Source organism: Rosa chinensis, chromosome 5 (assembly GCF_002994745.2).
Source record: "Rosa chinensis cultivar Old Blush chromosome 5, RchiOBHm-V2, whole genome shotgun sequence".
In the NCBI taxonomy this organism is placed as follows: domain Eukaryota; kingdom Viridiplantae; phylum Streptophyta; class Magnoliopsida; order Rosales; family Rosaceae; genus Rosa; species Rosa chinensis.
This window is the reverse complement of record NC_037092.1, coordinates 54490187-54503754: the sequence shown is the minus strand read 5'-3', so window position 1 is coordinate 54503754 and position 13568 is coordinate 54490187. Positions and strand designations below refer to the sequence as shown.

General features: G+C 34.8%; 1 long non-coding RNA gene across 8 annotated transcripts; it reads right to left on the bottom strand.

The window, feature by feature from the left end:
• Positions 1–1473: 1473 nt before the first annotated feature.
• LOC112165689 lies at positions 1474–12631 on the bottom strand. 8 transcript variants are annotated; one of them, XR_002922917.2, is made up of 14 exons: positions 11591–12623; positions 10278–10367; positions 10144–10187; positions 9694–9842; positions 9520–9569; positions 8518–8567; positions 8074–8163; positions 7790–7906; positions 4419–4465; positions 3399–3478; positions 3197–3310; positions 2400–3072; positions 2002–2279; positions 1474–1903 (listed from the first exon to the last, which is right to left on the bottom strand). It is a non-coding gene; the product is annotated as an uncharacterized LOC112165689 (long non-coding RNA). The 8 variants fall into 8 exon arrangements; XR_002922921.2 differs by having other exon boundaries at positions 2002–2208; positions 3399–4465; positions 11591–12631; XR_002922922.2 differs by having other exon boundaries at positions 2400–3029; positions 3399–4465; positions 11591–12631.
• Between the last annotated feature and the right edge of the window lie 937 nt (positions 12632–13568).

Below are 13568 nucleotides of genomic sequence, written 5' to 3'. Positions count from 1 at the left end.
ATTGCCTATATACCCTCGGGGAGGGATCAAACCGTTGTAGTTCTTGGGATTTATATTTCTAGTGTTGGGAGAATTTGACTTGAGTTAGTGATTCAATTTAGGATTGGTTGAATTTGACTGGTGGAGTCAGGGATTCAATTTGAAATTGTGGTTGCATCTAGTGGGTCACTAGATTGCCAACATACCCTGTAAAGGGATCAAACCGTTGTAGTTCATAAGAATATGTATTTCTGGTGTTCGTACCAACTTTTGGGTTCGACGGATGTATATATTTTGAACCTGTCAAATGTATTTCTTTTGGACATCTAATTTGGTAGAGTGTCCGCTGATCTGATCTGGGGACCCAATGTATTGAGGTTTGCAGTGGGCCTGGAAATTTGGAATGGGCTTTGGGCTGCAAATTAATCAGGCCCGAGCTTTTGAGGTGAATTGATTTAGACACCCGTTGTGTTGAGCTTTTGAGGTTGGGCTCTGTGACTTGAGATGGGCTTCGCACTGCCAGGAAGTTCAAATGGGCCCAAATTTCTGTAGGGAAAGATCTCAAGTAAACAAAAGGTGATCTGGACACCCAGGCTTTTTTCCTTCAGGCTTAATCAAGCCTAGTTATATCTCTTGCCTGTAGCTCATCAAAAACATTGATTATCACCTGTTCTTGAACTCCAACGCAGAGTCAGGTACCTTCTAAACTCTTCATTTCTTCTTGACGCGAGCTTTTATCAATTGCGACCATGCTATGATTAATCAGAAACTAACAGAGGCTTCTCAATTTCTTTGCTGCTGCAGATTGAGCATCCATTTTGACAGTTACACGAGCGACTGGTGTGCAAAGTTGGCATGACCCATTTTGATCTTGAGTACGGTTCGAGTCCCGTTGTGTATCAACTAATTCAATTAATCTTGTATGTAGCTTGTTGTCCTGTTTGCTATCACACCACCGTTTCAATTAAAAGTAATTGCCACCATTCTTTGTCATCTTCTTTCTTTTGATTGAATATTGATTTTTGTATGCTTTCCTTTGATTGAGAGATGAGCACGTAGCTACACATTATATTTCTTGGTTTGACTTGTATTCAAAACCAACTTGCAGTACTTTTGTTCAATTATATATACTAGAATAGACGCCCGCGCACTGCCACGGGTTTTGGTTGTTTAGGGAAGATAAAAAAGGGTAGGAAATATTGGTAAGGGTTATAAGGAAAAATTTACAAACAATTGTGGAAGATTCGATTTGATTTGTGGGTTAGACATTTTGTTTGAGAGTTGAATGCTCTATTGTTTAATTACTTTTGCTAGGAATTTTTTTTTCCACTGTAGTTGGAGTTTAATGATATCTGTCAAAGGTGAGGCATTTTGTTATATATTTCTTCGTTGCAGTTTTTATTTTATATATAAGCGCAGTATGAAAAAAGTTTGGTTGGACTTTATTAATTACTGGGGAGTAACGTTGCTAGGAATAGTTGCCCGCAGCAAAAGTTAGGATTGTTAGTGAATTGTTTAGGAAAGTTAGTGATTATATACATAAGTAGTTGTGTAATGAACATGACTGCCAACTGAAACTGAGACTGAATATAGTTGACATGAAACTGAAACTGAAAGAGCAAATGCCCGTATAATGAACAGGACTACCAACTGAATATAGTTCTTGGAGACAGAATACAATTTTGAGTGCAGATAAACAGGGCTGGTAACTGAACTTTGCTTGAACTTCCTTGCAAACTTGTTGAATTTCTTCTGGAATTTTTGCTTCTGCCAGCCTCCTAGTTCAATTTCCAGGTCATCATAGGTGACTTAGATGATCAGAATGAAATCAGCTGAATAAGTTTTCCGCTTTTGCTTTTGGAATTTGTGCTTGTTAATTTAGTCTAGAAGAGACTTTCATCAGCTTTGATTCATTCTGGAATGTCTGTAGATTGATCAGTAAAAGAATTAGTACTATATCTAAATTGTGAAGAAAAAAAATTGTAAAAGACAAATTCAAGTAATAGCATTTTAGTTGATTACCTGCAGTAGCATACAGTGAGCTGTAATCCACTTTGTTGTAAAAGCTGAGCCAAAGCTCCAGAAAACAGCGCAAAAGGATTGTGATCTTTCTTGATCATTGTATAATCCAAAAATTGTTGATGTGATAGGGTTTTGAAAGCAGGCTGAAAATAATATGACCAAAAATTGTTGATGTGATAAGGTTCTGATGTTCAAGTGTTGCACTACCTGTTGACGTCATTCAGGTACTTTAATAGAATTGAACTCCATCATATTGGTAATGCATGGCTTACACATTTCTGTATAAAAATAGAGAAAGCAAATCATGTAGACTCATTTGTAGTGAAATATGAAAAATGAATGATGGAAAAACATGCATCATGCCGCTAATAGAGAAAATTCATACAAGGACTTCAAACCTGCATAAGAGCTTGGATTTCCCTTCTCAGCCAAACTTTGAAGCCAACGGTTTGGCTGAAGATCGAAGACTGCAGAAATGTTTGAATATGCTTTACATAACAGTTTAGATATTTAAGCTGAAGATAAGTCTACTGCCCGTCATTCTTGGGGGCAGCAAAATGTCGATACTACTTCAGAAGGCACTTGATGCTTCTTCTCAGGGAATTTGGGGACGACAAAAGTCCCCTGAGATTTCTAAAGGTGCTTGGGGGGACGAAAAGCCTCCAATACTTCTCAGGGCAGTTGGGGATGGCAAAAGTCTCCTGAGATTTTTAAAGGTGCTTGGGGGCAGCAAAATGCGGATACTACTTCAGAAGGTACTTGGGGGCAGCAAAAGCTTGCTGATGGTTCTTCTGAGGGAACTTCGGGACAGGCCAAGTTGTCTAAAGGTGCTTGGGGGAAGAAAAAGCCTGCTGATGCTTCTTCTCCAGGCATTTGGGGTCGGCAAAATTCTCTTGATATTTCTGAAGGAGGATGGGGGCAGCAAAAGCCTGATACGACTTCTCAAGGCTCTTGGGGACAGCAAAAGTCTCCTGAGATGTCTCAAGGCTTTTAGGAATGTTTTATGTTCCAGAATGATCAATACCAATCTGTGAATTGACCTATCATTAGCTAGATATTTAAACTCCAGCACTGCAGTTAAACACAATATTTAGATATTCAAACAACATGAGTACTGTGATACATCAAAGATGTCATTTAAGAAACCTGATTGAAGAAAACAAAAGAAGTTACATATGTAGTTAATAGTGATTACCAGGAAATACAATAAGAACAAACAGAATCCATAATTTATATGCCAAGCAGCACAATACGTGGTTCAATATAATAGCACTGTAATCTATACTTGTGAGCTCTTGATAAGACAAAGCTGCAAACATCAAAAAAATAAGTAACATAAGTAAGTTTTCTACAACATAACCGCAATATAAAATGAAAAAAGAGCAACTGAAGGATACCTATCCCCCGAATCCTGGTCAATGTAATGCTTTTGAAACGAACATCCATCATATCCATGTATAATCGAAAAATTATCCATCTGCAATCATCTACCAAAAGTTAAAAATCTGACTATGGATCTTGTAGAAATTGAAGATCTAGTATAAATTATGATAGAAATTAAAATTGTAAAAGTGACGAAAGAAATTTATAAAGAAGTTTAATGAAAATTTAGGTAGAATGAGAAAATAGATATCAGTGATCTTGTGAAAACTTCGGAGGTCAATTTTCTAGGTTTGAACAAAATTTTAGCAATATGCTCATTAAATCATTGAACAGAAGATACCATCTATGAAAAGATGATATTGTACTGAAAGTGTTTTTTTGTCAGAAAACAGAATGCTGAAGCATGCAAGTCTGCAAAATGATTTAAGCGCAAACCAAATGAAATGAAGCTCAACAATAACTGATGAAAGTGTATTTCATGAAATAACTTGAAAGGCAGTTCATCTATGTACTTTTACAATATGACTGCTTTATGAATTTGAATCAAATCCATTGTTCATGGTGTTCAAGTAAAATTAGTTTGCACTCTATGTCAATACTAAAACTTAAAAATCATATTCTGACATAAATGAAAAACACTCAAGTCTCACCAGGAAAGATAAAATGTCATGCTATAATCTTCAAGTTATAGTACTAACAAAACCACATCTTCTAAAGAAAAAGGGAAAAAAAAGAAAAAAAAAGAAAAACTTTGTTTTGATGGTTATACTATTTTGTTCTGTTGGTTTGGTTCATCAACTTCATTTGTCATGGCAAGAAAAGAAGAAAAGGTGAGTTCAGACTTTAACAAATACTAATCTGGACAAACTTCAAGATGAGTAATATTAGCTACATTTTGCTTATAACTTTTGGACTAACAGCAAGAAAAGAGAGCCAAACTTTGTAATCACATTGTCAACCCACATTGCAACCAAAGCACAGGAAACCAAAAAAAAAAAAAGAAGAAGGAAAACAACTTCTTAGAAAAATAGCACCTTTAATCTGGTAATACACAGAACAGCAGCTGCACCCACAACCACAACTGAAAACCCAGAACAATAACAATGAGCTCCAGAATTGAGAACAAAAGACTCAAAACAGCTAATAAATATATGATTACACGCATTTTATACGCATAATTGCACTCTAAATACTAGAATTAAGCTAATCCTCAAGTTAATTAATATGTAATTAACCCATTTTTATTTATTTGTAGAAAATAAGCAGAGTCACGGATATCAGAAGAAATTGGCGCGAAATCGAAGTAAATAATGAAGAAATGAAGAAAAGAAGAATTTCTGTTAATTAATTATTCTTTTCATTAATTAATCATTGGATAATGATTAATTAATAGAGGTTTAATCATCAGAGCAACATCACGTGCAGAGGCATGTTGCAAGCAAGCAATTATTTGTTTAATTGAACTCAGCCACTCAAAAGATGACACATGGCAGCTGTACAATTAATCACTATGGTTTAATCATGCAAGAGGGAGCAGCGCTTCATTCTTTCTTTTGCTGCCAAAACGCATAGCACCACGTGCTCTTCCTCTTTCATTTTCGGACGTCACCTCCACCCCTCAACCATTGTAGCCTTGCCACGTGTCCCATTATCCCATTTACCTTTTCCTCCTCCACACGAAATAGCCACCCATTTGATCTCTTTATCTCACAGAGTACCGATAGATATTCTCTTCACAACACCAACAGGGGGGGAACCAGGGAGAACAAGCAAAAAGAAGCCGCATACACCAGCAGATCCCATCATTTTCTCTCCCTAAGGAGAATAGCCGCACACCACCTCTCCATCCTCTCCTCTTCTCCAAAACACCACACCACCATACCCACTTTATATTTTCTTTTAATCTTCACTACTCCACATCAATTCCTCATCAATTTCTCAAGAGATTTCAAGGAGCATCAATATTTGAGATTGGGTAAAAGTGAAAAATCATAAATCAAGGCTTGTCATAATTGCTCCATAGCAATTTGTGACTTGTTCTTGTGACTTCTCACTCCTCTTCACTTTTATCTCTTTATTTGATGTATTTTGTTGTTGATTTGTGGATGGGTTGTGAGTAGTCTATTTAGGAAGCTAGGGTTTGAGCCCTAGCATGAATTTAATGTAATAAATATGTTTTGATTTAATGGTTTTCAATTTCGTGTTTGGCATATGTTCGAATCTATATTATTTGGCTTAGATGCATGCTTAGGAGCTTGATTAACTCTTGAATGTGTAGATGAGCATGTCTAGAACAAATTAGGGGGCCTAATCACTTCTCTAATTTATGGCGAGGACACTTGTTTAGAACATGGTTAGTTACAATACCAATTTCGATTGCCGTATTGGCTAGCTTGGGAACTTTGATTCTAGGACTCTTCGCCTTTTGGTGCAACTAGAGGCCCTAACAAGGCTCTAGATTGTCCCAATTGAGTTTCTACGACCCTTGATCCGGAGTAGGAATACCCTTTAAGGAATCTAATGACCCATGAGCCTTGAAAAGCCTTAGGTACGATTCTTGATGCCATTACAAATTAAATGACCATATCGGAGCATATTTATGCATTAAATTTGGCTAGGAGGATACCCTAGTGACCTAATTTTCATTTCTTGATAAGTTTCTATTATCTTTATCTTTAGTTGCAATATTAATTTTCAATTGTCAATTTTATTTTTCGCAATCAAAATCAAATTTCATAAACCACTTTCATTGTCAATACCACTTGGTTGTGGGTTTCCTCATTTATTTGTGGTTCTCTTGACCAATTTTAGGCTTGGTTGTTCCGAGCCGGGCATGTAAATAGTTTGGTGCTATTTTTCTAGGTTCTTTGTTAATTGTTAGTGACTTAGTAATTGGCATAACCAAGGATTGAAGTTAGCTTTTCAATCCCCGTGGTACGATAATTTCGGGTCTAAATATTTCCCACTTCTTTGATGACCGTGCCCTTATTGCGCGTAAGTTGCACTTTAGCACACAAATCAATATATATATATATATATATATATATATATATCTATCAGAACAATACCCTTTTACACTACTTTGAGATCGTAATGAAACCTTAGGCATCTCAATACTAATTCATCTCTCTACAAACAGTTGTAAAAGTTTGATGAAAGAAGAGTGGTGTATCAATTTTTAGATTTCTCTTGTCCAAAGTGAGAAAAAAAATTTCACCAAGCATGAGTGAATTCTGGCTGCTAAAAGAATTGTAAAAGAGGAAACATTTGATTGAACAACCCACAATGAATACAAACAAACTGAATCATATTTTATATCCTGAACCAAATTTAGCATCCCAATTTGCTTTTCCAGAACTCGAATCCTTGTGTTGTAGAAGCAGACCAGTTTACTTATCTGTCCTAAACATGAAAAACACAAATGTCCAATTTACTTATGCCAAGAAGAGTATTTTTCCTTCAAAAAATCCATGAGTATATTCGGAAATTTGATTTGAATAAAATTCAATCACCCAAGGAAATCCCCAATTCTGAAATTTACCTTCACCTCACCTTACAATCCTAACAAATTCACAAACTTAGACCCTCACCTTACAACCCTCTTCAGGAATATGCAAAAAATTCCTAACAAATTCAAGTTCAAATGTACTCTCAGCTTACAACCCTCTTCAGGTGTTCAGATAGCATTGGTAAATTTGAGTTATCAAATGAACCAAAAAGAAAGAACCAAAGACCAGAACAAATGAAACATTGTTTACTAAAATCAAAAGAACAAATGAAATCATTGTTTACTAAAATCAAAAGAAAGTAGATTATCTGACTATATGAAACATTGAAGAACTCATGATCTTTACTATAGATGTCATGATACTTCGTGCTAATATCTACCACAGATGAAATCATTGTTTCAATAAAATCAAAAGAAAGTAGATTATGTTTCTTATAAACATCTAAAGAATATATAAGCATCTTGGAGGTCATTACAAAGTCAAAGGATATATAAACATCTTGTAGCGTAATCATTTTTATCAATGAAAGACTATCAAACAAAGAACACTTTACTATTCTCACACCTTAATATTATTAAATTTTTTTATTTAGTACCGATACCCAAAACAATAAACTGAGTAGTATCAAGTTTGAGTTCTTGATCAGGAAATGTATTTAAAAAGAACAGATGATTATGAAACAAAGTGGTAAATAGGAGAACCAAAATTTAATAGTCTTCATGATCGGTTTTTATTGATGGTTCTTTCTTTAGCGTCTCTTTCATTGTCTAGACAATAAAAGTTTTGTTTGTATTTTACTGTATCAATTTTTTCCTGGTAATTTATTTAGACTGGTCATAAAGCTAGATTCTTTCAGCTATAAAGGAGCCACAAAAAATAAAAAGGATAGTACTTACTAATTCTATAGTTCCTGGATTGTTGCTTTTTACACTATTACCCAACAATCTTCAATCTTCAACCTGAGAGACTCTTGCAGCTACTTTTCCTTAACTCTCATTTGTTTACAGTATATGCTAAGGACAAAGGATAATGAATCAGATTGAGTGTATCATATTTTTTGAGTATATGACACCATGTGGTATGCAAATCCAGTTTACAGACCATGAGGTAGAGAGTTGGTTGAAAATTGAATCTTCTATAAGGTGATAAAAAATTGATTGGCTTGGGATAAGTACAATACCTCTAGTAGTTTGTTGTCAACAACCTGCTTAGTTTGGGGAGTTTTTTTGCCGGCTGTATCAACTCTCTCCTATTTTTTGTCACCTCTCAGCTGCAAGATTAAAAATTCTGAGCTATATAACAAATCTTGACAAAAATAAATATAGTAATAATAATAAAAAAAAATTTAGATTACTCTAGATGCAAATTAATCCATTAAATGAGGTTCTCCTTATTGGCAGTGAGTCTGAACCCATTTTTCCTCAAGTAGAGTTTAGATTGATCTATTTTCAGTTTTTTGAATCTGTTAGATTAATCCTTTGTATGAACACACCATACAAAGGGAACATGATCAATTTTTTCTGTCATTTTTCTGTTAGTAATGGAATATAAACGATACACACACACACACACACACACACACACATATATATAGACATAATGGTAGTTTCTCTTTTCTATGTACCTCAATCTGAAATGGTTGAAGAATGTGAAGATGCTTTCTTTCCAAGATCTCTACAATGAAAAAGAAGTAATTAGAGAATTTGAGGTTACTATAAATGTGCAAATTATAACGTGTGTGCATTTCATTGTTGGATCTGGAGTTGCTAAAGAATAAAAAGATTAAAATCAACATGTCCATGTGAGTATCAAACGTATGTATAGGGTTTAGGATGCATATATTGTACCTGCATCTTTTTTGTACGGAACCAACAGTAAAGAAGTATTAATGCAATCACATATGCAATTGTATGTGTATAGTTTTTTATACAGAAGTGAATAAGACATAAATGTGGTATTCTATATGCCAAATAGAACAAATAGGTGATAGGATATAGGTAAGAAGAGATATTTGAAAGTAATTAAAATTTGGAAATGTAATTTTGTTTACGTTATACACAGTTGGATTGAAGATGTTTAATTTTGACATGGTTTTGTTCTCAACAGCCTGCTATTCCTCTGGACTTATCAATCAGTGTTATTCAAACTGATTCGAAATTTTAGGTAAAATCCTAGTGATGAATCTGAGGACCCCTCCATTGCTTAATAATTTAGCATGGCAGGCACATATACTATCAATTCTACATAGAATGTTTGAGAAGATTCTTCCAAGTCACTAGAGTAAGAATCATAGCATCTCTAGTGAATGCAATATCATAATTGTAACACAACATGTCACTCAACATTTACATTTGTCAAGCAGCAAAGGTCCCTAAAGTAGTATTTTTATGTGAATAGAAACTTATTGAAAAGAAAGTCAGCCTGCAACTAATTGATTTACATAGTTAAATGAATCAAGATGTTAAAGAAATGGATGCATTTAGCTTTTAAGTCAAGAGATTGAACCAATTGACCATTACTAAACTGGTATGCAACTATTTTTCTCTCTCTCCTAATACTTCCAAATTCTTATTTGTAGTCTAGAAAAACAAAAACAACAAATTGTTCAGAGAGATAGAGAGAGTACCTTGTGCCTTCCCAAAGCCAAGGTTGTGATACAGTAGAACACATCAAAAACTGATAACACAAAGACAAATACATAAAAGCGGTGAATCCCATATGCAGATAAAAGGCAACTTTACATATAAATTCAGAGTTAGAGTTTTGAAAATGTCCCATAAGAAGGTCCATAGAAAATTACCTTTTGATGTACACAATGAGTCAGACAGTTCATATTTCTCTCTAGAAATAGTTGCCTAATGTCAGAGAATGTACTCTGGTAAACCAGAAAATCTAGCTGCAGCATGCATCAGTGGTGCAATAGCTTCCTTACATTCCTTAGAGCATTCCCTGCAGTGACAATAATGGAGCAAACAAACAATTATAATGAGTTAATAACTCCACTGATAAGACGCTTTGGAATGTCTCAACCATGTCTAAATTGAAAGGTATAAATCATATTTCGTTTACTGTCATCTTAGCAGCAGATACTTTTGTTGATCAAAAGACTGGATCCTTAAAAGCTAAAATAGTGTTACAGCATCTTAAATTCTCAAGGTTGTTGAAAGACCAATCGCAAATAAATTTGTGCCTCACACATCACATCACATAAACAGATCGCAGAAACAACATTAGGAATTAGAAATCCAACCTCTTTGCCTGAGATTCTGCTGCAAAACTTATCTTTTCCATTGACTGCAAAAAAGTAATTAAAAAAAAGAAATATATAACATATCTGCCAACACTGAAGAAAAGATCCAATCCCAAAAAAGTGCAAAAACCCACCTTTAAACTACCTGACTGAAGGTCAGCAGCGATCAGAAAAGTTCCGAGGCTTTTGCAAGCTGCAATCCTATTTGAAACTCTCATTGAAACCTGGGAAATTGATAAACGGCAAACATTGAGATACTAAACTATATTTGTGACTGACTTATTGCAATTGAGATAACAATTAACTATGCATATATGTATGCTAAAGTTCAATAGTTAAGAAATTATATTATTTTTGTGATTTCTCAGAAAACAGCAACTTTTAATTCCAATTTGACTACTAACTCAATTCCTGTACTTGGTGGTACCCAATCATTTCACAGTTATAAACAAAAATCAAACAATGACAATTTCAACTAATCAGTTAAAGAAATATAAGTACAACCAAAGACGACACCTATTCCACTTGTTTTCAGCCCAATCAAAAAGCTAGTATTGAAATCTGATTCTCGCTGAAGCTGGTTAATTGGTTATAGATTTCAAATTTTAAGTGGTTAGAAAGATTCTCTATAAACATGATAGGATCTTCCTTCATGTTTAATTGGACTGCAATTTTGAAGGGCTTCCATTGGAGACCAATCTCTTTGCAGCAGTTCAGCTGCAATTAACAATTGGCAGCAAGATGGTTCCAGACTAAAAATAGAAACAAAGGCTGCTTTCTGGAATTGAACTATCATCAAAAACTATTACATTCAATTGCTTATGAAGACCAAAAACAGAAATAAAAGTGGCTTTCTGGAATTCAATTGCTTATGAAGTCCGAAAACAAAAACAAAGGTGGGTTATTAAAATTCAACTGCTTATCGAATTTAAATACCATAAAAAACTTCAACCATTTACAACACTAAATTATTCTGATGCCAACAATCTTCCACAAATGACCAGAAAAACCAACTATTTGAATTAACTGATAGCCAACTTTCTTTGCTTATTTAATTCCCACAATTGAGGTGTTGTCAATTGTGAAGTTGCTGCTGATATTCCATCCATCTTTCTCAGGTTGGTTGGCTATAATTCCCATCCCTTTGTGTGTACTCTATTTTTTGTATATGTATTGATACTCATATACATATATAGTGATATAGATATATGTGTATTATAATTTCCGCGGATTGCCTATGAACTCATGTTCTAATGTTGTCCATAATCCATAAGCAAAAACAAAACAAAGAATAAAGAACGAATTAAATTCTGCAGGCTAAGGATTATTCGGACTAAAATTAGGGAACTGAATACCCAATCAATCAATGAATCCAAAAAAAAAAAAAAAAAACGCCATGAATGTATTCCAGCGAAATTAAGCTTTGGGGAGTCAGAGTTTTGCTTACCTTTGAGGGGAGGGCCTCTTCTCGTGTTCTCTTTTTTCCTGACTAATAAGTATCAGACCATTTACCAGTTGGCATTGGGAAGCTTCCAAAGATTCAAACACATGTTGCTACAATATTTCTCTTCTCTCAGCGAGATCTTCTCCTCTTTTCTATTCTTCTTTTCCGTCTTTTCTCTTCTTTTGCTTTTTTTTATCTTGATCTAAGTGGCAGAGTTCCAAACCCGACGGTTATCAGCGAGATCTTCCCCTCTCTTCGATTCTTCTTTTCCTTCTTTTCTTTTATTTTGCTTTTTTCGATCTTGATCTAAGTGGCAGAGTTCCAAACCGAACGGTTATCAGCGAGATCTTCCCCTCTCTTCGATTCTTCTTTTCCTTCTTGTAATTACAGAATGGATGTATGTAATTCTCAACTAACGAAACTGATCAATATGTCAACAACTTTAGAAATCAGTCTTACGAGTGCAGACCTCTTCGCATCCTAATATAGGATTGCAATAAAACTTGAATCCTAATTGAAACTGCAGATCTTTGATGACGTTATGATTTATTCAATTTGCCAAAACCATCCAAAGTAAAATCATCACACATAACACAAGATCTGTTGACGCAGTAAAACCCTCCAAAGAGGTAAACAACTGCGGGCACTATGCTGTTGAACAATCCACTATATGAATATGAAAGTACATAAAGATCTTACACAACTCATCTACTAGAACCAATCTAGTGGGCAGCGGTGTCTCCTCGTCTTTGCTACTTCCAAATCAACGACCTTTTTCTCCTTTGTCAATCTTAAGATGGCACAACTCTCACCTCGGTTGTCAATCACCTCAAGGCACAAATCATGCATGAACTACCAACACACATGAAGCATAAAACCAGAAAATTTTTTGATAGAAAAAGTTTGAGATTTGATAATCCTTCAAGAGCTAAATAAGGAACAGCTCATAAAGGATTCTCACATGAAACTTTAGCTCAATGCTTTCTGAAGATAAAGGCAGAAAACTCTCAAGAAGGCAACGACCAAATATTCTGATATATTCCACCACCTTGAACAACCCTAAGAGAAACATATATATAGGAGAGGACGAGCTAGGGTTTCTGATGTACATGGGCTTCATGACGTCTTTTAAAAATCATGGATTAAAATAGAATCATCATTTAGAAAAGCCCATAAACCAATTTAAGAAAGTTTGAATGCTTTGGATAAAACCATCCGAAAATTCGCATATCAATGCATTAGGATTGAAAAGATTTTCGCATCCTACAATAGGATTCAAAGGCAAGTTCAGTCCTAACCACTTTACAAGCATGCACATGTATGCAAGACATACCTGATTAATGAGAGTGGTATATGGAGCTTGAAGCATTCCATTCTTTCAAGGATCCAAGAGTAGAAAGCTATTATAAGAAACATGACTCTTGGTTGTTATGCTTAGGAAATGCCAATCAAAATAAACATTGCACGAACAATCTCCCCCTTTGGCATTTCCTAGGCAAAACAACATATACATTTAATCATACACAATAGTTGATCCTATACTACCATGACCCAAGAAATATGAACTTCCAAGTTGTAATCTGCACACAAAAAACATAACACCCGTGAAGAACATGTATGGTTGAAGTAGTGTGAGCATAAGCATATGAAACATTAAAAACATTAAACTTCCAATCTCTCCCCCGTTTTGCTTGGAAATGACAAAGGGACCAAAGCATATTGTGCTTAAGATTTCACTCCCCCTAAATTCAATACTCATGTATTGGTAGCAGCGGAAACAAACATTAATCAGGGGGCTAGGAATAAAATGTCAAACTGATCCTGCAATAGAAGTGAACCTTCAAACACTCTTAAATATCAGTATGTTATGACAACTTTCAAAAGATCAAGAAGAATAGGGTATATGTTTGAACCAAGGTAACTTGTACTTTGTAGCAAACACAAATGAGAAGAATCAAGCAAAGATGATGCATGAGACAGA